We start from the raw sequence: 22,976 nt of genomic DNA on the forward strand, positions 1-22,976 counted from the left end.
GAGCCTGCCTCCTGAGACATATATTTTGAATGTGTACGCTATCCATACATGTTATCCGGGGATACGGTACCCTTTCTAACCTTTGTGCAATCACGTGCAATCCATACTGGGCCTAACACCGTCTGAGCCTGCCTCCTGAGACATATATTTTGAATGTGTACGCTATCCATACATGTTATCCTGGGAAACGGTACCCTTTCTAACCTTTGTGCAATCACGTGCAATCCATACTGGGCCTAACACCGTCTGAGCCTGCCTCCTGAGACATATATTTTGAATGTGTACGCTATCCATACATGTTATCCGGGGATACGGTACCCTTTCTAACCTTTGTGCAATCACGTGCAATCCATACTGGGCCTAACACCGTCTGAGCCTGCCTCCTGAGACATAAATTTTGAATGTGTACGCTTTCCATACATGTTATCCGGGGATACGGTACCCTTTCTAACCTTTGTGCAATCACGTGCAATCCATACTGGGCCTAACACCGTCTGAGCCTGCCTCCTGAGACATATATTTTGAATGTGTATGCTATCCATACATGTTATCCGGGGATACGGTACCCTTTCTAACCTTTGTGCAATCCATACTGGGCCTAACACCGTCTGAGCCTGCCTCCTGAGACATATATTTTGAATGTGTACTCTATCCATACATGTTATCCGGGGATACGGTACCCTTTCTAACCTTTGTGCAATCACGTGCAATCCATACTGGGCCTAACACCGTCTGAGAATGATAGATGGAGCCCACCTTACACTGGAACATTCCAAAGGTGGACATCAGACACTGGAGCAGCATTTACAGGGCCCATTATACACTAGAGCATTAGAAATGGGGCCCATTATGTTTGGAGCATTATTTGGGCCCATAAGACAGTAGAGCTTTATCCATGGGGACCAACATATACTGTAGCTTTATGTGGAGCTCATCATATACTGTTTCAAACATTATATGGGACCAATGATTCTGTATGGAGAAATAGATGGACCTCGTCATGAGATGTAAAAAGTGAGGTATTTTTCATTGTACTATACCGCTATTTCTCTGCCGTTTCGGAGCATGATGAGTTGTGGTATGTGTTAAAGGGGCGCTCTTTCGCCCAGTGCACATGAAAAACTGGAGCCAGCCCTCCCCCCCCACAGTCTGTAGCCAAATAACCCCCTTTTTCAGTGCGTAACTTGTATTATGAAGTTAATTAAGGTTGACAAGCTTAAGTAAGAAGAATTGATGCTTTTGGCATTCAAATGGGCACTGTTGGTGTGTTTCCTGTCCTCCTCTCACTGCCGACTTTTATTCCCCATTGACTTACATTGGGTTTCGTGTTTCGGGACGACCCCGACTTTTCCCTATAATCGGACGATCTTGCTCGACCCGACTTTTGGAAAAGTCGGGTTTCATGAAACGAAACGCGACCCTAAAAAACCAAAAGTCGCTCAACTCTATATCTGAGCGCTATGTGACAGGCTCGATGGCACAGCTGTGACAAAAGTGACTAGAGGATAAGGGAGATTGGATTGCTTTTAAAAAAGCAGTTTGCGGAGCAGTGGGTAAACAGCAATGCAGGAATGTCAGGAAGCCTTAGAAGGCAGCCCAACAACCAACACCACTGATACACCACTATATAGCCTCCCCTTGCACGGCACACACAGTGACTGGTGTGTTGTGCAGGCCAAATTGCTAGCAGCAGAAGCAGTTTTTTTGTCTTCTCAGCAGGACAAAAAAAAAAAATTGGGATTGCTTTTAAAAAAGCAGTTTGCGGCGTAGTGGGTAAACAGCAATGCAGGAATGTCAGGAAGCCTTAGAAGGCAGCCCAACAACCAACACCACTGATACACCACTATATAGCCTCCCCTTGCACTGCACACACAGTGACTGGTGTGTTGTGCAGGCCAAATCGCTAGCAGCAGAAGCAGTTTTTTTGTCTTCTTCCCTGCCTAACGCTCTCCCTACAGAATCAGCAGCAACCTCTCCCTATACTAAGATCGGCAGAAGTAAGATGGCGGTCGGCGTGCACGCCCTTTTATACCCCCTGTGACGCCCACCAAAGCAAGCCAATCACTTGCATGCCCTTCTGAAAGATGGTGGTGACCCGTGCCTATGTCATCACGTTGCCCACAGTGTCCGTGGATCCTGATTGGCTGAAAAAGAGCGCAAAACAAACTTTTGAAACGCGACTTTGGCGCGTAAGTCGCCGACCTCGTTGCCGACCTTATCCTAGGGTCGGGTTTCGTTTCATGAAACCCGACTTTGCCAAAAGTCGGCGACTTTTGAATTTTTTCGACTCGTTTCGCTCAACTCTACTTCTCAGTAGCCGAGTTCCACCAATGTCTGCTGGTCCTTGGTAGTGCTTTCTGGCACAAGTACCTCCTGCTTCGTAACCGGGTTCCAGTACCATCAGCTGGTCCTCGGTAGTTCCATTGGCTCTTGTACCTTCGGCTACCCATCCAGGTTCCAGTACTGTCAGCTGGTTCTCAGCAGTTCCTCAGCCTTCTTGTACCTTCTGCTACATTTCCAAGTTCAAGCTTTTTGAAATGGTTTTTGGTAATCACTCTTGATCTCCCTGACGACGACCATAAAGACGACGACCATGAAGACCACCCCGAAGAAGACGACGACCCCGAAAACGACGACCCTGGAGACGACGACCCTGAAGACCACCCGAAGAAGATGACGAACCCGAACACGACGACCCTGGAGACGACGACCGTGAAGTCCACCCCGAAGAAGACCAAGAAGATGACCCTGAAGATGATGATGAAGGAGAAAGTGTGGGAGAAGTAAAAAAGAAGGTGAAGAGCATGGAAGTAGTGAAACATAAATATCTGACAAAAAAAAAAGCTTAGCATAGTCAATATCTTTGTAACTCTGAACGTCTTAAACAAAAATTAATTCCCGCTATTCCATTTGATTGGGCTAAACCTCAATGCCTTTAATGTCTCCTCCACCTCCCCCAATACATTCTACATTATTCTTAGTTGTTTTCCTTCCTGTAGAATTAACCTACAAGGAAAGTAAGGGTTTATTTTCATTCCGATATTTGTGTCCCATTGACTTGCATTGGTTTCCGGTATCGGAATCGGCGATATCCGATATTTTTGGGGTATCGGTCCAATCCAATCCGATCCGATATTTCCCAATATCGGAAGGTATGGCTCAACACTATTGAATACACATTGGTAGAGATGAGCGACTTTGCCTTTTTTAGGGTCGAGTCGGGTTTCATGAAACCCGACTTTCTCAAAAATCGAGTCGAATGAAATCGTCAGACTATAGGGAAAAGTCAGGAAAAGTCGGGAAACACGAAACCCAATGCAAGTCAATGGGGAGAAAAGTCGGCAGTGAGTGTAGTACTGTAAACACACCTGGCATGAATTTTAACCCTAGAGGCGGCAAAATCTCTCTCTCTTCTCTCTCTCTTCTCTCTCTCTCTCCCTCTCCCTCTCTCTCCCACTCCCACTCCAGCTATGCTATGCTCCGCTTCTCTCATTGGCTGAAAAAAGTCACGTGCAAGCATTTGACGAAACTCGACTTTGACGCTTGGGTCGCCGACCGCATGGCCAACTTCACACTGTGGTCGGGTTTCGTTTCCTGAAACCTGACTTTGTCGAAAGTCAGTGACTTTTGAATCTGACCGACCTGTTTCGCTCAACTCTACACATTGGCATGCAAACTATCAAAATCCACTGCTGGCAGCTGCCTTTATAACTGCCAACCAATGATGTACAAGATGTTTTTTATTGGAGACAATTCCAGAGATGCTGTAGGCCATGGTATCCCATTTACTGCACATTTATTGCATGCAGGCTGTTCATTGTAGCACAAACAACATGCAGTCTGACATTGTTCTAAAAATTGGCTTTTAGACACTTAGGAGTAATGTGTATGTCACTGGTTCCACAATCAAAACAAAGTAACAGCTATTAGTGTGCAACTAAGTGCAGGTGTTGGGTATGTCACCATGGAACAGACAGACCAGCATTTAACGGGGTTTATTTACAGGGATACACTGGCAATATATCAGTGCAAGTATAAGAAGAGTGAAACTAGTTCTCAGACAGGCAAACAGTGTAAACAGTAATAAAAGGAATTCTCTTGGAAAGAACTTAGCAGTCTGATGAGGACTTGCTTGCAGGGTCGTCTTCTCCACCATTGGCGCCGAACAACTGCGGCACTTGTCGTTTCTAGTCTCTGTGAACTCTGCAGTCTCTAGTAACCCACAGCCGTGGTCTCAGGGGTTACTACGGGAGGCAGAGGGGGTACTAGGCAAACGGGGTCCCCTCTGCTCTGTGTCTTTTGCTTCACCACTACAGTCTCTCCCGGAGGAACGATGCTCTGTCTATTATTAGGTCTCTCAACAGGAATCAGGGGCTCCACACTAACAGCGTGGGTACCGGGGCTACGCGCTGGTGTCACTGTCTCTGCGGGGATCACTGTCTCTGCACGGGCCACTGTCTCTGCACGGGCCATTGTCTCTGCACTGGGGTCGGAGCGCACTTCCCCGTCATTGCAGCCTCCGGTTCCACATACTCACAAGATGCAGTCTCTCTGTACAGCCCCCCTGTGTTGGTCCTCTGAACGGGAGTTCTCTTTCCTCTCGGGCACGTGGCTACATCCTGCCCTAACCGCTGCACAAGCTGCTCTGAGGACTGCACACGTTCCTTTCCCGCTCTCTGCCCAGCTTTCTTCCTGTCCCGGCCCTTTTGTCTTCCCCCCAAGGAGGAACCTGCTGTACAGCTTAATGGTTCCGGGCACGGAGCAGAGGAGGTAACCCCCCCGACTCTGCCTGTGCTTCACCCCCTTACAAGTGCACCTGGAATGAAGACTAGACGGGTCCGGCTACAGTACATTATGCCACCCAACACCATAATCCTGGGAGTAAGTGGTCCCTCGAGAAGGTCTAATCATAGTGTTGCCCACAGGGTCTCCAGAACAATCTCTGGTTTTCTTTGTGTCCAATACAAAAGTAAGATTCATTACTGAAAAAGTTAGATCTCTATTCCATCTTGCTCTGCACCTTGACAGTTTTTGAGAATGGTGAATGGAGGTCAATGAACACCTGTAGCTGACATCTGGCTCATTGCAATGTTGCTCAAATGCCAGCTGATGTTTTGTGCAGACATTGTTTGACAACTTGGGCTTGGTATGTGATGATCCATGTTGCAGATTATTACCTTTGAGCACTTCTTGCTGGCATTTCAGACCACGTTTTTTTCCTCCAACCACTTGAATATTCAATGTTAACCAGTGTTAGCAACTCAGAACACACTCATTGCAATCTTCCATAGTGATAAACCAAGGTCTTTGAGTTCAAGGATTCTGTCCCTCTCATTTGCATTAACTGGAACATTCACGACTAGGATGCATAGCATTATCATTCCATGAAGACTGAATCAAGAGTTTCCTATGTTTTGCGGGCTACTACTGCTGCTTCATCCCTTATTTTGCGCAAACAGCAGAACCCCTTACAGAACTGCTATGAGGTTGCCATAGAGAACACTATGACAGAAGACTTCCAATTGATTGGTCTGAGCCACAAGAAACTACCTTTCAGATGCTGAAAACTTACTAACTTCCTCTCAAATTCTGGTGTATCCTGACTACTGCCACTCTTTCAGTCTCTACACGGGTACCAGCTATCAAAGTCTTGAGGTGGTACTATCACAAGTCCAGAATGGCAAAGAGAGTCATTCCCTATGCCAGCCGAAGCTTGAGAGGCACCAAGAGGAATGCTAACAATTACAGCTCATTCAAGTTAGAGATGCTAGCTCTTGTGTGGGGCGTCACCGAGAGGTTCAAAGATTACCTAGCGGCTACCCCTTCACTGTTTACATGGACAATAATCCTCTCACCTTAATACTGCACGGCTAGGTGCTCTGGAACAGAGATGAGCTTCAAGATTGGCGAGTTTCTGCTTTGACATTAAGTATCGCAGTGGCAAGATCAAAATCAATGAAGATGTGTTATCTTGTTTGCCTGTAGGAGAAGAGCCTCCTGAGGAAGATCTTTGAGAAGATGTCAAGATGCCTCCCTTCTATCAAAGATTTGCTGCACAGAATGCCATTGTTGCTACACAAACTGATGAAGTCTCTCAACTGAAACCGGATTTATCCCAAGATCCATTGAAATGGCAAACCCTTCAAAATGAGTCTTGGGTCCTAGGAGAGAGCTATGAATACCTGACTCCTGGGAGAATACCTACCTGACGATGCAAATGATGTCCTGATGTTGAGCTTAATCATCTATGGAGACAGAACAAAAGACTCTTCAATCAACTCGTTCCGGCTACACGTATGCCCTTACCATGGTGGACCACTATACTAAATGGGTTGCCATTATACAGGTGAAAGACCTGACAGCTCGGACTACAGCTATCACCTTCTACCACGAATATGTGAGACATAACGGTTGCCCTGAAGCAGTCCTCACAGACTGTGGACCTTCCTTTGATTCCCAACTATTTCAAGAACTCTGCCAATTCCATGGGTACAAGAAGCTAAAAACCACTGCCTATTATCCACAAGGGAATGGCCTTTGTGAGAAAGTCAACCAGACCTTCATCAATATGCTGCGAACTGCATCTGTTACCAAACAAGCTGAATGGCCTCAATTACTTGATGAGTCAGTGGAAACCTACAACAATACTGTCTACTGTTCTACCGGCTACGCTCCATATTACTTGATGTTTGGAAGACAAGGTCAACTACCAAAAGATCATGCTTAGGGAATCCAGGTTCCCGATGTGATCAATCCCCTGCCTAAAACAGGTCTCAGAGCATCAGCGAAGAATACATGAAGCCCAGCAGATCGTCGATCACCGCATGGGCGAAGCTCACTGTTGACAGGAAGAGCTACAATCAAAGAGTTAATGCATCCCCACTTCACCTTGGAGACAAAGTATGGCTAAAGAAGTGCCACCCTACAGGGAAACTCGATTCACTCTGGGAAACAGAGCCCTACACAATTACAGCTATCATATATCCGGAGTCTGATGTATATGAAGTGAAGACACCCGTAATGGCCCCACAGAAACCGCATGAAGTAATGTACAAAAGTGGATCTACTGATGGTGTCCTCATCTCATCCACAAGTCATGCCAGTCTACACACCAATTCCTACCTTGAAGCCACCACCCAGACAACCCACGGAGGAAGTCTCCTTTCAACTATCAATTTATACTCCCGTGCTATCAATATGTCCCCGTTTCGATTCCTGATCCAGTTGTTGCTCCTTTGGCCATCCCACCTGAACCAGCAGACTGTTTCATTCCTGCTCAAGAGGAAAATCAAAGGTTGAGACGTCAGAGCGAAGCACAAAGGGAACACTTCCAGCCTGCTACAGAGACTAAAAAAAATAAATCCTTTTTCATGTGTATATTTAGTTAGCTAGTCAGTTTTGTAACATTTATGCCTCTGCACCTGGGTAATACCATGCACTTTGCTTATTATTTGCATTTTTTCCTATGCAGCCGTGGACTTATTATGGACTGGTGGTTGCCACTAAATTGCCTTTCATATGGACGATAGTATATTGCGGAAAGAAACTCTATTTCACACTGGCACTTCCACCTTCATGTTTTGCAGCTGTTTAATTGCATATTGTTCTCCCATATATCTAAGCATGCTTGCCTTTGTGTTGCTTTACATTACCTGTATATTTCCTTCTTTATTAGTCCTCTACTCATGCAGTCGCTGAGGACGGCTTATCTTCAGAGGAGAAGTATGTAGTGACCCAGTCCAGAGTGTGTCTGTCCCTTTAAGTAATTTTGCGCTTCCGTGATTAAATCACCACATGCGGATGCATCCGCATATAATGTTAAAGATAGGTACGCAGGGAAGCGCTGGACGCATGTGGCAGTAGGTGGAGCTTCACAGAAGAAGGAAGGAGGAAGTAGGCTGCCATCCGCAGCCCTCCTGAACGCTAATGTGAAACTAGCCTCAGAGTGGGACAGCTACATTTAGATATTGTGTATATATTATTCTGTCTGACGTCAAATCTTATTACCCACTACTTTAATGAAAATGAGATAATTCTATGGATCTTGTCCTAGTCTACACAGCAAAGCTGATGAGTGATTGGCCCAAAGCAGAAGATATCAGAGTATTTTTGGCTTGAGTGAAAATCCAAAATGCTATGAAAATTTCATATGGATAATTACGGTATACTGAGAATAAAACGGGCTAATTTGGTCATAATACAAATTAAAATACATTTTTAAAATAGCTTACAAAAATGAACTTGTATATAGTCACCCAACATTGTGAAAAAATCAGAAAGATTAAAAATAAAAAAATAAACTGAAGGAGCTCAAATAAATCATTTTTTGAACATACTTTTCATGCCTTTAAAATCCCAGAAGGGCAGGAAATGTCATCATTCCGGCCTATGCAACAATATTTTGCATATTTTTTAGTATTAGCATTATAGTTACTATAAAAAGTACATCAAATTAATGGCTAGCTATCGAGAAAAATGCATGTAGCCTGCTGTTCTGTGTACAAAGATACATCAACACATGTGCATCGATGTGAATGTGTCACTTTGATAGGCAGCATTTTAGTAAGCATGAGGATCTGAGCAGATTGAGATATAGTTATGTGAGATATGTTGCAGCAAAACCTGTATCTTGATCTAAATCCCTGGACATTACGATTTTAAGAGTTCGGTGGGGGCTCTTTCTCATTGATTGGCAGGCTCCCTTGTGTGAGCATGTACACAAAGAAAGCTAAGACCCCCCCAGTGGACTACTGAACCCACAAAAAGCAGGAATATATCCTGATTCATTTCTTGCAAACCTGCTGCATAGATCAATCTGCCCATCATCTTCTGATGCCGACAGCATTTTCAATTTGACACATTTACTTAAAAGAGAGAAATGCATATTGTTCCATGTATTATTGATCAGTATTGTGTTCAGAGTACACACTTTGTATTGTGATTATCATTTGATCGTCTCCAGAGAAAGCAGCGTAATGGGCTATTCGATGCTATTTGTCATTCTATTGTATTGTGTGTCCCACTAGGCACATGACATATTGCCATAGGGCACTGAAATGATAAGATGATGGCTGCTGCACCTGTAACAATACAGAAGCTGACATTTCGAATAGTTGACATTTTCTACAATTATATCCTAATTTAAAACTATTATAATATTAATTAATATTTAATAGGTTATTCTCCTGATACTGTAGGTCTCTTGGAGTTCACCACTTTCCTGTCTCCTGATGATTAACTGCTCAGCCGATGACATGGATGAGCCACTGACCCAAACTGTGCCCTCTCTGATGCTGCTAGCAGTGGAAGCTTTAAGGCCCTGTCACACTAAGCGAGATCGCTAGCGAGATCGCTGCTGAGTCACTAGAACTGTGACGTTATAGCGATCTTACCAGCGAGATCGCTGTGTGTGACAGTGACCAGCGACCAGCCCCCCTGCCGAGTATCGCTGATCGTGGCCGAAATGTCTGGACATTTCTTTGGTCGCTCATGTCCCGCTGAGTCGCTTGTATCATCACGTTTGACACCTAGCCTAACGACCTCGTTAGCGACTCAGAAGCAAGACAAGATGGGGATTAGCGTTCCTGTTTCCACGCCTACCTCGGCTCCGATTGGTGGTCACTACAGCATCCTGATTGGCAGGCTTCCTTTTAAAAGAAGCTAACAAAGTAGCGCTTCAGTTCTTTGTTCCTGACCCGGGTGTGTCCAAGTTGAGATCCTGTTTTTGTCCAACGACTGCGACTCCATTTTGGATCATCTGCTTTTCCATCTTCGTTGCTTCTCTAGCCAGTTAATGGTAGGTATTTTTTGAATGAAATGGAGTGCTAGTACGTCACCTTCTTTTAAATGCACAGCCAATCAGGACGCGGTAGCGTCCACCATTCAGAGTTGAGAGGGCGTGAGAAAGGGAGCGCAATCCACACCTGTGTAAATACAGCGTCACACAGTACATCCCTCATCGAGATGTGAATCGTCAATGGAACATGCAATGTGACAAGGTCCCAACGACCACCGACATCGTTACAAAGGTCGCTATGACACGCTAGATCGTTGCTCCGTCGTTGGGTAGATTGGACTGTCTGACATCTCAATAGCGACCACATAGCGATGCGGCAACGATCCCTGTCATGTCGTATCGCTGTCGAGATCGTTATAGCGTCGGTAGGTGTGACGGGACCTTTACCTCTGTAGCATCAGAAGAGCACAGGTTCCCAAAAACTGAGTGTTTCATGGCTGCTTTATAGCGGAAAACAAGATAATCCACTACGCCACCTCATTGACTAATGAATGGGTGGATTGACAGGTAGATAGATAGGTAGATAGATAGATAGATAGATAGATAGATAGATAGATATGAGATGCCAAGACATATAGTGTCATTGGAAATAACAACTTCCAACCGCATTGTCCCTCAGCAAGATGTACTTACAAAAAAAGGTTCTTAGTGCATTAACTGGCCAATTCATGTGTGCCCATCAACCACGGCAAGGTAACAATTCTCTGATGGGTCCTATCATAACCCTTCCCTATCCTACTGTACATGCCACTGTCACCTTGCCATGTCCTGCCACAACTGTCCTAAAATAGGCTTGCGACATATCACAATTCACTGTAGAGAAAAATGCAAATATGTTTATTTTAGGATAACTCTTTATTATTACCCCCAAATTAGATTGATATTAAAAAACTGTATTTTAACTTTTTTTGCAAACTATAAACATGAAAAGTGTAGAAAAGATGAAAATTATGTGTACAAAATGAGTAAAAAAACCTGCATTGACGATAAAAAAAACAAAAATAAAATAGTTTATAGCCATTACATGAATCAGAACTTGTGCAGCGAAACTGCCTCTGTCTCAGGAAGCCCCAAATAACTAGGAACTGAATGTTCACTTTTTGTAGTTTTGTGACTCGACATTTTTCCTGACTTTAATATTGCAAATTATAACAAATTGCTATCTCCTACCACTCAGTATAAGAAAGAAGATTATTAATGTAATTTAATAGCAACAGATCCGATCACATGCACCTTGCTGTGATATACTGTTTTAATTAATAACTGTTTTGGACAGGTAGTTCAGGATCATTCTGAAGGGGAGCGATGCACATTTGCTACTAACGCTTATACAGATAGAACACTATTGTGTATGCTAGGTAAGGAGCAACATTAATAAATCAGTCATAAAGTCCAATAATAAATCGTTTACTACAGGACAAACATGTAAAGTTAGCGAGGACCTGTCATAAGTTCAAAAGTGGACAGTTTTGCAATTATTTTATTGTTACTCTCCTGAGTATTCTGTTTTTTTTTTTTATTATTTTAAAAGGGTTGCCCACTATGAGGACAATCCCTTCTCGTTCCTCATGTTTGGACCTGTTAAAATAAAAACACATATACTCACCTCCGATGCCGACACTGTTCCAGTGGTGTTAGTACCGATGTGAGCCCCGGGAATGTGAAGTTGTGACATCACCTGAGCCTTGTGCCCAATCAGTGCCGACATGACTGTCTCCGCCTTCGGACAAATCAAACATCAAGAAGAAGTCAGAGAGCAGCAGCAGCCCGGACTTCCTGTTAATGTTCAATACGTCCAAAAATGAGGACAGTGGAGCTGGTGCTGATTGGGTGCAGGGAATGTAGCAACCTCATGTGAGCCTCAGGAGCAAAAGTACCAACACGGCTGGAACGGCGCTGGCCCCGGAAGTGCTGTTGCAGGTGCAGGTAAAGTAACAACCTCATGTGAGCCTCAGGAGCAAAAGAACCAACACGGCTGGAATGGCGCTGGCCTCGGAGGTGGGTATAGGTGTTTTTATTTTAACTGGGCCAAACATGAGAGATGAGAAGGGGTTGTCCAAGTAGTGGATAACACCTTTAAATCCTCCATACAGTTCCAGAGATATAGGCCTTTTTTATTTAATGTTAATTTTTATGGTCTTTACCAAAAGGATGTGGATCACAGGACTCTCTGGAGACATGGTTTAGGCTTCTCTGCATTAATACCCTGTGAGCCGCATCCCCTCTGATAAAGATTATAAAACTTAGTACTATGTAAAAAGCCCATATTTCTGAATTGCATGCTCAGTTAAAGAAAATAAAAATCATGGAATATTCAGGAGAGCAGCGGAAATAAAATACTAGCAAAAACTGACCACTTTAATATTAATAGTGTAATAGATGGTAAAAAATAAAAAAAATACCAAAATTCTCTATGTCATACATACATAGTAAGAGGGGATCAGGGTAGAAAGGATAAAAAACAGTGTAAAATCAAGGGGATATGTAGAGAGGTCAGGTAACAACCCAACTCATATTACCAACATACTTGGTTTCTCAGGTGTAACTTAAACCCATTTGTTCAGCATGCATAAGTAAAGCAGTAAGTTGAATGCACATGTACAAACCAGAGAAAAATGTAGTGAAAAGGTAGCTGGCCTCTTTAAAGTGGTAATCTGGGACTTTATCATTGATTACTATCCTTAGGACCAGCAGTTCCCGGTGTCATTGCAGAGCTGCCCATCGCAGGTCCTTCAACAGAATAGTGGCCACAGCCAGATGCTACATATGCACCCCCTAGTGATTTTAATAGGGGCGACTGTGCAGTACCTTGCCGCAGCCACTATACAGTCAACGGAGCTCTACTGGGCACCTCTGCAACCGCGCAGTTCCAGACACTGCTGACAATGGGAACACATGATCGGCGGAGGTGCCGGGTGTCACACCCCCACTGATCAGATGTTGATGACCTATCAAGGATAGGGCTTCAATACTAAAGTCCTGGAAAACCCCTTAAGGGTCATCATATAGCATCAGCTGACATCCACAAAGCGTGATGCGTCATTCTTTGCTAGTACAATGAGGATTCACTTTTAACTCTAAAATCTGAGAACTCCAGTCCTATCTGTTGTTAGAATGTTATGAATCAGGATGAACGGAGGAGATTTCTATGTAGATTTATGGGAAAGATTCAGTGTTACTTATATTTTAATATTTTATTAATTAAAATTCCTATTCATTCTGGGCTTAGAGTTCAGTTAATGACTGTTATTTCTGTATGTACACTTGGAAGGCCGTCACTCACTGATTGAGACCGCCCAATGGACTATCAAGCTCGAATGAGCAGGGATTTCAGATAACAAAATAGATTTTTAGCATTGTGTAACATATAGAACATGGATAAAAAGATTGTTGAACTAATTAGTGATAGCCCGAGCTAAGGACCTCCATAGTGTTGCAGGTGTCTATGACTGATTGACAAATGCAGCACGTAACGTAACAAGTGCTGTGTTAAGCGTCAAGTTGCAGTTTTCTGTACCTGTATTCATGTGCTAATGTGTTGTTATTCTTCACCTTTAACAGTGACACTTGATATCTTATTCTTTAATGTGCAGAATGGATTGATGGGTATGTTTTATTTTATTTTATTATTTTATTTTTTAAGGTCTTTTCGGATCAAATCTCAAAGTATTCACATTTTTAAGGAATTGCAGTTTTCACTTAGGGTTCTTTTACACTTGCCGTGTTTTTGTGGGCCGTTTTTGCGGCCCCAATAGATTTCTATGGGGCTGCAGAAACGGCCCGCAAAAATGCATTGTAGCACCATGCGCCATATGGCCGTGAGGGCCGTATATGGCCATGAAAAAATATCGAGCTTGCTCACGGACACGGCCTCCATTTAAATCAATGGTTCCACAAAAACAACGTTAGCTTGTTTTTGTGGTACACCATGTTTGCGGATCGCCGTTTTTTCCCTGCAATTTGTTACAACAGGGAAAAACGGCGATCCGAGAAGGTTTTTTGCTGCCCATTCTTGCGGGAGACCGCAAAAATCACGGCAATATGGCCCGTAAAAACTGGACACAAAAAAAACGGCAAGTGTAAAAGTAGCTTTAAAGTCGATCTTCCACAGATCGATCTGCTCTTCTCAAATCCCAGCCAGTACAGTAAAGCTGTGAGCTATAGAGATTGGGACTACTGAATCTGCTCTACTACCCAGTGTGAAACTAAAATATTTCAAGATCATTTTGCATGGAAATTCAGATAAAAAAATGTTTAGATACTATTGGGGCAGGTGCACACAACTGTGTATTCTCTCATCCAAGAGAATCGAGTGGATTTATGAAAATAATACTCTATTCAAACTCCAATCAGAGTATGATGACAGTGTGATCTGACTCTCTCCGATGAGGAGAAGATGGAGAAAAAATGTCTCTAGCTTCTCCATTCTGTCAGTGCATGAAAATTGGACTGCACGCAGATGTCATCCGAGCACAGTCTGATGGTTTTCACGGACTCATTGACTTGCATGGCCAAGTGCGTTCCAATTATTGGATCAAACTCGGGATTGCAGCCCCATACACTGACATTAGTCGGGGTGTGATCCAATGTTTTGTTAGATCACACTCGGATCGAAAATACAGTCAACTACACCTGCCCTTAATTTGATAAATTTATCCACACCAGGCCAATGGGTTATCTTTACCAAGTACCTAAGTGGACAAAAAAGTATAAAATTAGCCATTTAGGTATTTTGAGGCTGTCTAAATAACACGTAGACTGAATGTATTGGGTATTCCAGTAGAAACTCTTACTATTTCCTGTGTACTGATGCCCTCTCCCTTTACCTACCAAGCACAAATAATTCCTGGGTGTTTGACGGATGATCTTACTGTAGCCCAAATGCAATCAGAATCAGACTAAAAGGCGTCTTAATTAATTATTAGTGCATCACCAGCAAGCCAGGTGTCTGCTTTGCATGCAAATGTGAAATGATCGAATGGCTAATGTTAAATTTGTAATCTTAAAAAATAGGGCATTAATATGCAGGAACCTTCATACTATGCATTATGCAAATTACATTAGTTTCTCTGTGTATGAAATCCATTATAGTAATTGGTAATGGGCTCCAGAGATCAAAGTATCGGGCAGAAAGAATATCGAGGCCACGTGCGTAATTATTGGGATACAGGTATTTCCTATTGCTTCCTGGGTTCATTGGTCTAAAAAGTCTGGCTCATATAAAAAACTGGAATAAGACATTATCTCATGTCACATTACCAATACTTACCACAATACTATGCAGCAGACAGGAGAGTATGAATAGGGGCAGTGTGTCATTGAACGGTGTGAGTCATTGCAACGCTGTGTGTCTTGTAGGCATCGTTCACAGCAAACCCACTGTGAGAAAAGCATATCTTTATAGTGCAACCAAAAGAAACATTGGTCACGTTGTGCCTTGCTATCAAGACACCCACAGATACACAAGGCAGGCAGACGAGATAAATGGCTCTATGTAAATGTGCTTACAGGGTTGGAAAAGACGCAGTGGGAGAAAAGTACTGTAACATCATGTTTCCCGTAATTTATAGCTTTGCTAAGCGGTTGGCTGGAGTGTAAATTGGCACATTTTTTTTTTTTGCCTCTGTAATATGTACAGAAGAAAGACATAGAAATGCCTCAAGCGAACAAAGGTTCCTCTAGTCTGCAGCGATTACACTTTCGATCACGGGAAGTGGGGATAGACCAATGCTGCTACTGTAACCACTTCCCACTTTTCTTTTGTACTTTTGTACTTTTTTTTTCTTTTACTTTTTCCGAGAGACAACTTTTTTTTTAAATATTTTCAATGACATAGCCATAAGAGGGCTTGGTTGAAGGTCAAGTTGTAGTTTTGAATGACAACATTTATGTTACCACTAGCTGAAGAGACCGGCGTTGCCCGGGCATAGTAACTAACTACGGTTAGTTAAAACAAATTATAATGATTATATCTATATATATAAATATGAGTGTATAGCCCCACCCACTCCGCATAGCCACATCCATTATAATATCCCACATCATCCCGTCAGCCAGAGCCACCGGACTACAACCCCTAATATCCCACATCATCCCGTCAGACAGAGCCACCGGACTACTACCACTAATATCCCACATCATCCCGTCACAGCCGCCGGACTACTACCCCTAATATCCCACATCATCCCTTCACCCAGAGCCACCAGACTGCTACCACTAATATCCCACATCATCCCATCAGCCTGGGGTCAGAACCAGAGTGCTGAGTGGAACAGTGCTAACTTCCGTACCGGGGATCCCTTTAATAGAAGCCTGGGGTGAGAATCAGAGCACTGAGGAATTTACCCTAACTTCCATACCGGAGATCCCTTTAAGAGAGTGGATTTGCTCTCACTTCCTTACCCGGAATCCCTTTAAGAGGGGCTTGAGCTGAGAACCAGAATGCTTGGTGGAATTGCCCTAACTTCCATACCAATAATCCCTTTAATAGAAGCCTGGGGTCAGAATCAGAGTGCTGACGGATTTGCCCTAACTTCCATACTGGAGATCCCTTTAAGAGACCCTGGGGTCAGAATCAGTTTGCTGAGTGGAACGGTCCTAACTTCCGTACCGAAGATCCCTTTAAGAGGGAAGATGTGCCTATGGGATGGAGGATGTGTGTTGTTTATATGGGCACGGGAGGGGGGATTCATTTCTGTCGTGCTCTCTGCTCCTTCCTGGGGGCAGACAATGGCTGGGAGCTTATGTTCCCGGGGATGCTAGATTTCTCCCACCATGTCAGTGTCAGTTGAGGTGTTGTCGCGGTGTGAGAAAACTGTTGCTCATAGCAACCAATCACAGCTCAGCTTCTGTTAAACAGCTCTGGTGAAATGATAGATGCTTTATGATTGGTTGGTGATACACACACACACATTTAATTTTATATATATAGATATACAGTAATGTACTGAAAAATATTACAGTATGGTGAAAATTCATTTTTTAATTGTACCATTTAGTGAAGAGTGAGTATGCTCCTTACTCAAGATTTCCGAGCATGTTCGGGTGTTCTCCAAATATCTTGGGCGTGCTCGTTGTTTGTATCTCCGCAGCTGCATGATTTGCGGCTTCTAGACAGCCTGAATACATGTGGGGATTCCCTAACCAACAGGCAACCCCCACATGTATTCAGGTTGTCTAACAGCTGCAAATCATGCAGCTGCGGAGACACAAACATAATCTACGTGCACGCCCAAGATACTCGGAGAACCCCCAAGCATGTTCGGAGATCTCGAGTAAGGAGCACACTCGCTCATCACTATTACCATTGTTTTTTAGGTTTGTAAAGTAAAAATGACCTGATGACATGTTTCTCCAGGTCAATACGTTTACTTGAACTTGTATAACTTTTTAGATTTTGTATATGAATAAATGTACCAGCGCTGCTACTAAACACTGGTGAGAAAATAAGTCCAAAGTTCCCAATATATAATGCAGCTCACAATTAATCTGATTTAATGTTTGTAATATGCGTTTTGTGCCTTTAATGTAGGCAGGTAAAGTCGGAACTAGTGAAGAGTGATCATGCTTGGATAAGGTGTCATTTTAGTACGCTCGTGGCGTAATGGCGTGTTATTGGCATGCTCAAAAAAAATGTTGCCGAGACTGCATGTCTCACAGCTTTTTGACAGCCGCAAAACATTTGCAGGGGTTGCCTGTTTGTTAGGCAATCCCTGCATGTGTTGCGGCTGTTGAACAACTGTGAGACATGCAGCTGTGGCGACTCGAGCATTTTTTTCGAGCACATCGAAAATAATTGATCAGGACATGAGCGTGCTTGGATAACACTTAATTGGAGTACAACACTATTCAGAACATATTTTTGTAAAATATGATCTAGATATTCAGATAGATTGGAAGTTAGGCAATCGAAACCAGTGAGTACCTATAAAATGACATCTGCTCTTGCACATAATCCATGATAAAGGAGGATGTTACCTCTGAACCGTGTTGGAAAATCAGACACTTTCCATAGTCAGTGTGGTGACACGCATGCTCATGGTCGCAGTCTCTGAATTTTGGGGAAGTAAGGTGAATAAAACAATATCAGCTCCGGAGTTTAAAAATTTGTTTTGCTTTACAGAATTTACTATTCAGGTAAAATACTTTTAGATGTTGATAGATTGGACTTTTCCAAATGTGACAATGCCACAGATGTTTATTTATATCTCTATTTTTGTATTATAAAAGAGGGTGGTTCAAACTTTTTTTTAATTTTATTAATTTTTTTATGAACTTTTTTTTACACAGTTTTGTATTTCCCTTAAGGTATTTAAACCTGTGACTGTTTGATCTTTGATCTTTTGTTGGATATATTGAAAAACTTTAGTATTGCAATATACATTGAAATTCACACTGGGCTTCATAAAAGTACATAGATAGTGGTATATGGGCCCTCTTGTTCCATATCAACCCATGTTTGATTATGGAGGCGCTGTGACATTACAAGCTTTTATCAGTCAAGATGCTGGCACATCAGAAGTCTCAGGATGCTTGCTGTGACACCACAATAGCTTTCAGTCTACTGTAACATAATAAAATATGATTTTCGTCAGGTAACTAATATGACATCCCATGTAGAGTCTAACTGAACATCTGTCAGATTCTGTGACATCACAAGTCAATTTTACTGAGGTAGCTTGTTGTGTTTCCACAAGAAATTGGTGACCACTGTGAAATCGCATGTGAGTTATGTAGTATGACTGATCCAAAAGGGGTTAAGCAGATTTGCTACAAGATTACAAAGGGGTTTCATCACATTACATCACATATATGTTTCAGCCCAGAAATCTATCGCGATATTATTAGTGAGTTTTAGTGAATTGAGTCAATGTGACATCACAACAATGTTTTTGACTGAAAAGTTGCTGACCTGTAGGATCCAGTTAAGAGAATGGCTGGCTCGATTTGTCATGAGTTACTCTAATCTGAGGTTAACCGCTGTGCCATCATAAGTGAAGATTAAACAGGTAAGCTGCTGTGAACATTAGTTTTCTAATAGATAGATCAGCGCATGGACAGACAGATAGATCACATCACAAACTGAACTGTGCAACAAGAAAAGGCGAGGTATAACTAAACATCCCAACAACACAGCAGAAGATTATGATAATTTCAGGATGACTACAACTACAGAATAAATATAATCCTATATATATATATATACTAGCTGAAGAGCTCGGCGCTGCCCGGGCATAGTAACTAACTACGGTTAGTTATAACAAATTGAAACGATTTTGTATATATATATATATATATATATATATATATATACTAGCTGAAGAGCCCGGCGCTGCCCGGGCATAGTAACTAACTATGGTTAGTTATAGAAAATTATAATTATCCTCCATCCCATAGTCCCGTGCCCATATACCCATCATACATATCCACGATCCCATAGGCCCGTGCCCATATACCCATCATACATAACCTCCATCCCATAGTCGAGTGCCCATATACCCATCACACATTCTCCATCCCATAGTCCCATGCCCATATACCCATCATACATATTCTCCATCCCATAGTCCCATGCCCATATACCCATCATACATATTCTCATCTCATAGTCCCATGCCCATATACCCATCATACATATTCGCCATCCCATAGTCGAGTGCCTATATACCCATCACACATCCTTCATCTCATAGTCCCATGCCCATATACCCATCATACATATCCTCCATCCCATAGTCCCGTGCCCATATACCCATCATACATATCCGCCATCTCATAGTCCCGTGCCCATATACTCATCATACATATCCTCCATCCCATAGTCCAGTGCCCATATACCCATCACACATCCTCCATCCCATAGTCCCATGCCCATATACATATCCGACATCCCATAGTCCCGTGCCCATATACCCGTCAAACATATGCTCCATCCCATAGTCCAGTGCCCATATACCCATCACACATCCTCCATCCCATAGTCCCGTGCCCATATACATATCCGCCATCCCATAGTCCCGTGCCCATATACCCATCATACATATCCTCCATCCCATAGTCCCGTGCCCATATACATATCCTCCATCCCATAGTCCCGTGCCCATATACCCGTCATACATATCCTCCATCCCATAGTCCGGTGCCCATATACCCATCACACATCCTCCATCCCATAGTCAACCATTATGACCTCATAATGAGCGGCGGCAGGGCTTGCAACCTTTGATGACATCAGGGGCGGGGCATGATACGCACACACTGCTTCCCCAGTATGCAAATAGGGGCATTGTGACATCACAATGAGGGGCGGGGCTTGACACGCACACACTTTTTCCCACAGTATGTAGATAGGGGCAAAATTGTTTAGTGAATTGGAACGCGCGGGGTTAAAATTTCGCCTCACAACATAGCTTAGGACGCTCTCGGGGTCCAGACGTGTGACTGTGCCAAATTTTGTGGCTGTAGCTGCGACGGTGCGGATGCCTATCCCGGACATACAAACATACACACACTCACACACACACACATACATACGCACATACATACACACTTTGAGCTTTATATATTATATATATATATATATATATATATATATATATATAAAGCTGAGTGTAAAGCCCCGCCCATTCCACATAGCCACATTCACTATAATATCCCACATCATCCCGTCAGCCAGAGCTACCGGACTACAACCCATAATATCCCACATCATCCCGTCAGCCAGAGCCACTGAACTACTACCCCTAATATTCCACATCATCCCATCAGCCAGAGCTACCGGACTACTACCCATAATATCCCACATCATCCCATCCGCCAGAGCCACCGTACAACTACCACTAATATCCCACATCATCCCATCAGCCAGAGCTACCGGACTACTACCCATATCCCACATCGTCCCATCAGCCAGAGCCACTGGACTACTACCACTAATATCCCACATCATCCTGTCAGCCAGAGCTACCGGACTACTACCCATAATATCCCACATCATCCTGTCAGCCAGAGCCACTGGACTGCTACTCCTAATATCCCACATCATCCCATCAGCCAGAGCCACCGGACAACAACCACTAATATCCCACATCATCCCGTCAGCCTGGCGTCAGAACCAGAGTGCTGTGTGGATTTGCCCTGACTTCCATACCAATGATCCCTTTAATAGAAGCGTGGGGTGAAAATCAGAGCACTGAGGGATTTACCCTAACTTCCATACCAGAGATCCCTTTAAGAGAGGCCTGGGGTCAGTACTAAAGCGCAGAGTGGATTTTCCCTTACTTTCGTACCGAGGATCCCTTTAAGAGGGGACTTGGGTCAGAACCAGAGCGCTGAGTGGATTTGCCCTAACTTCCATACCGGAGATCCCTTTAAGAGAGCCTGGGATCAGAATCAGAGTGCTGAGTGTATTTGCCCTGACTTGCATACAAATGATCACTTTAATAGAACCCTGGGGTCAGAATCAGAGAGTCGAGGGATTTGCCCTAACTTCCATACAGGAGATGCCTTTAAGAGAGCCTGGGGACAGTAACAGAGCATTTGAAGGCAATTGCCCTGACTTCCATACCGTGGATCCCTTTAAGAGAGGCCTGGGGTCAGAATTAAAGCGCTGGATGGATTTGCCCTGACTTCCATACCGGAGATCCCTTTAAGAAGGGCCTGGGGTCAGTACCAAAGCGCAGATCGGATTTGCCCTAAATTCCATACCAATGATCCCTTTAAGAGACCCTGGGGTCAGATCCACAGAGCTGAGTGGAATGGTCCTAACTTCCATACCGGGGATCCCTTTAAGAGAGGCCTGGGGTCAAAACCAAACCGCTGGATGGATTTGCTCTGACTTCCATACCAATGATCCCTTTAAGAGGGAAGATGTGTGATGTGTATATAGGCACATGAGAGGGGGATTCATTTCTGTCATGTGCTCTCTGCTCCTTTCAGAGGGGCAGACAATGGCTGGGTGCTTATGTTCCTCGGGATGCTAGATTTCTCCCACCATGTCTGTGTCTGCTGAGGTGTTGTCAAGTGGGAAAACTGTTGGTCATAGCAACCAATCACAGCTCAGCTTCTTTTAACCAGCTCTGGTGAAATAAGAGATGCTTAGTGATTGTTTGCAAGGAAAACTGTTGCTCATAGCAACCAATCACAGCTCAGCTTCTTTTGAACAGCTCTGGTGAAATGAAAGATGCTTCTTGATTGGTTGGTGATATACACACACACACACACACTTATTTTTATACATAGAGATTTATCACCATATGATAATAACAACCCATCCAACCCACACAGGAAAATAAATAAAACCATAAGTGTCCATAAATTAAGCTACCGTATATACTCGTGTATAAGTCAACATGAGTATAAGCCAAGGCACCTAATTTTGCAATGAAAAACTGGGAAAATCTATTGACTCGAGTATAAGCCGGGTATGCATTGTCCCCGAATCTCCATCCTGGTTCCTCCTCCCTATCCTTGTCTGCATGGCTCCTCATCCCTGCCTTGGTATGCATGGCTCCTCATCCCTGTCTTAGTATACCTGGCTCCTCATCCCTATCCTTATATGCATGGTCCCCCATGAGAAAAGCATGGAAAAAAAATCCTACTTACCTTCACTGTGCGCCCTCACAGCATGTTGTTCCGGCTACAAGCAGCTGCTGCAGCTGAGCAATCATGTGTCCCCGCTTATTATGGTAATGAATATTCACCTCTCTCCACTCAGTGGAACTCCTGATTACTTGGCCTCAGGAGCTGCTGGAAGTCAGAATAACATGCTGTGAAGGCACACAGGGAAGGTAAGTAGAAGTTTTTGTTTCTTTTTTTTTACAGCTGCTGGAAGCCGGCGGCTCTGGCTGCAACTGTGCGCGCTAGAAGAGAAATGAATGTTAACTGCCAGCGCAATGAATATTCATTTCTCTTTAGCATCAGGCACAGTTACAGCTCCAGCCGCCGGCTCCTTCGTCCTGTGACATGCTGCTTCACCGCTCTCTCAGCCTCACCATTTTCTGGAACAATGACTCATGTATAAGCCGAGGGGGGCGTTTTCTGCACAAAAAAAGTGCTGAAAAACTCAGTTTATACACAAGTATATTCGGTATGTGTAATAATAAGAAATGACACAGGAAAAAAACATTGACCATGCTTGCTGAAAGTTATTTAATACTTTGTACAAAACTCTTTGTTGGTG

General features: G+C 43.5%; 1 protein-coding gene across 1 annotated transcript in view; it reads right to left on the reverse strand.

Moving 5' to 3' along the window:
• SNTG2 (syntrophin gamma 2) overlaps nucleotides 1–22,976 on the reverse strand; it is a 977,025-nt gene that overhangs the window by 640,087 nt on the left and 313,962 nt on the right. The window lies entirely within an intron of this gene.

This window comes from Dendrobates tinctorius, unplaced genomic scaffold (genome assembly GCF_039654945.1).
Source record: "Dendrobates tinctorius isolate UK_male_01 unplaced genomic scaffold, ASM3965494v1 ptg000049l, whole genome shotgun sequence".
Classification (NCBI taxonomy): Eukaryota; Metazoa; Chordata; class Amphibia; order Anura; family Dendrobatidae; genus Dendrobates; species Dendrobates tinctorius.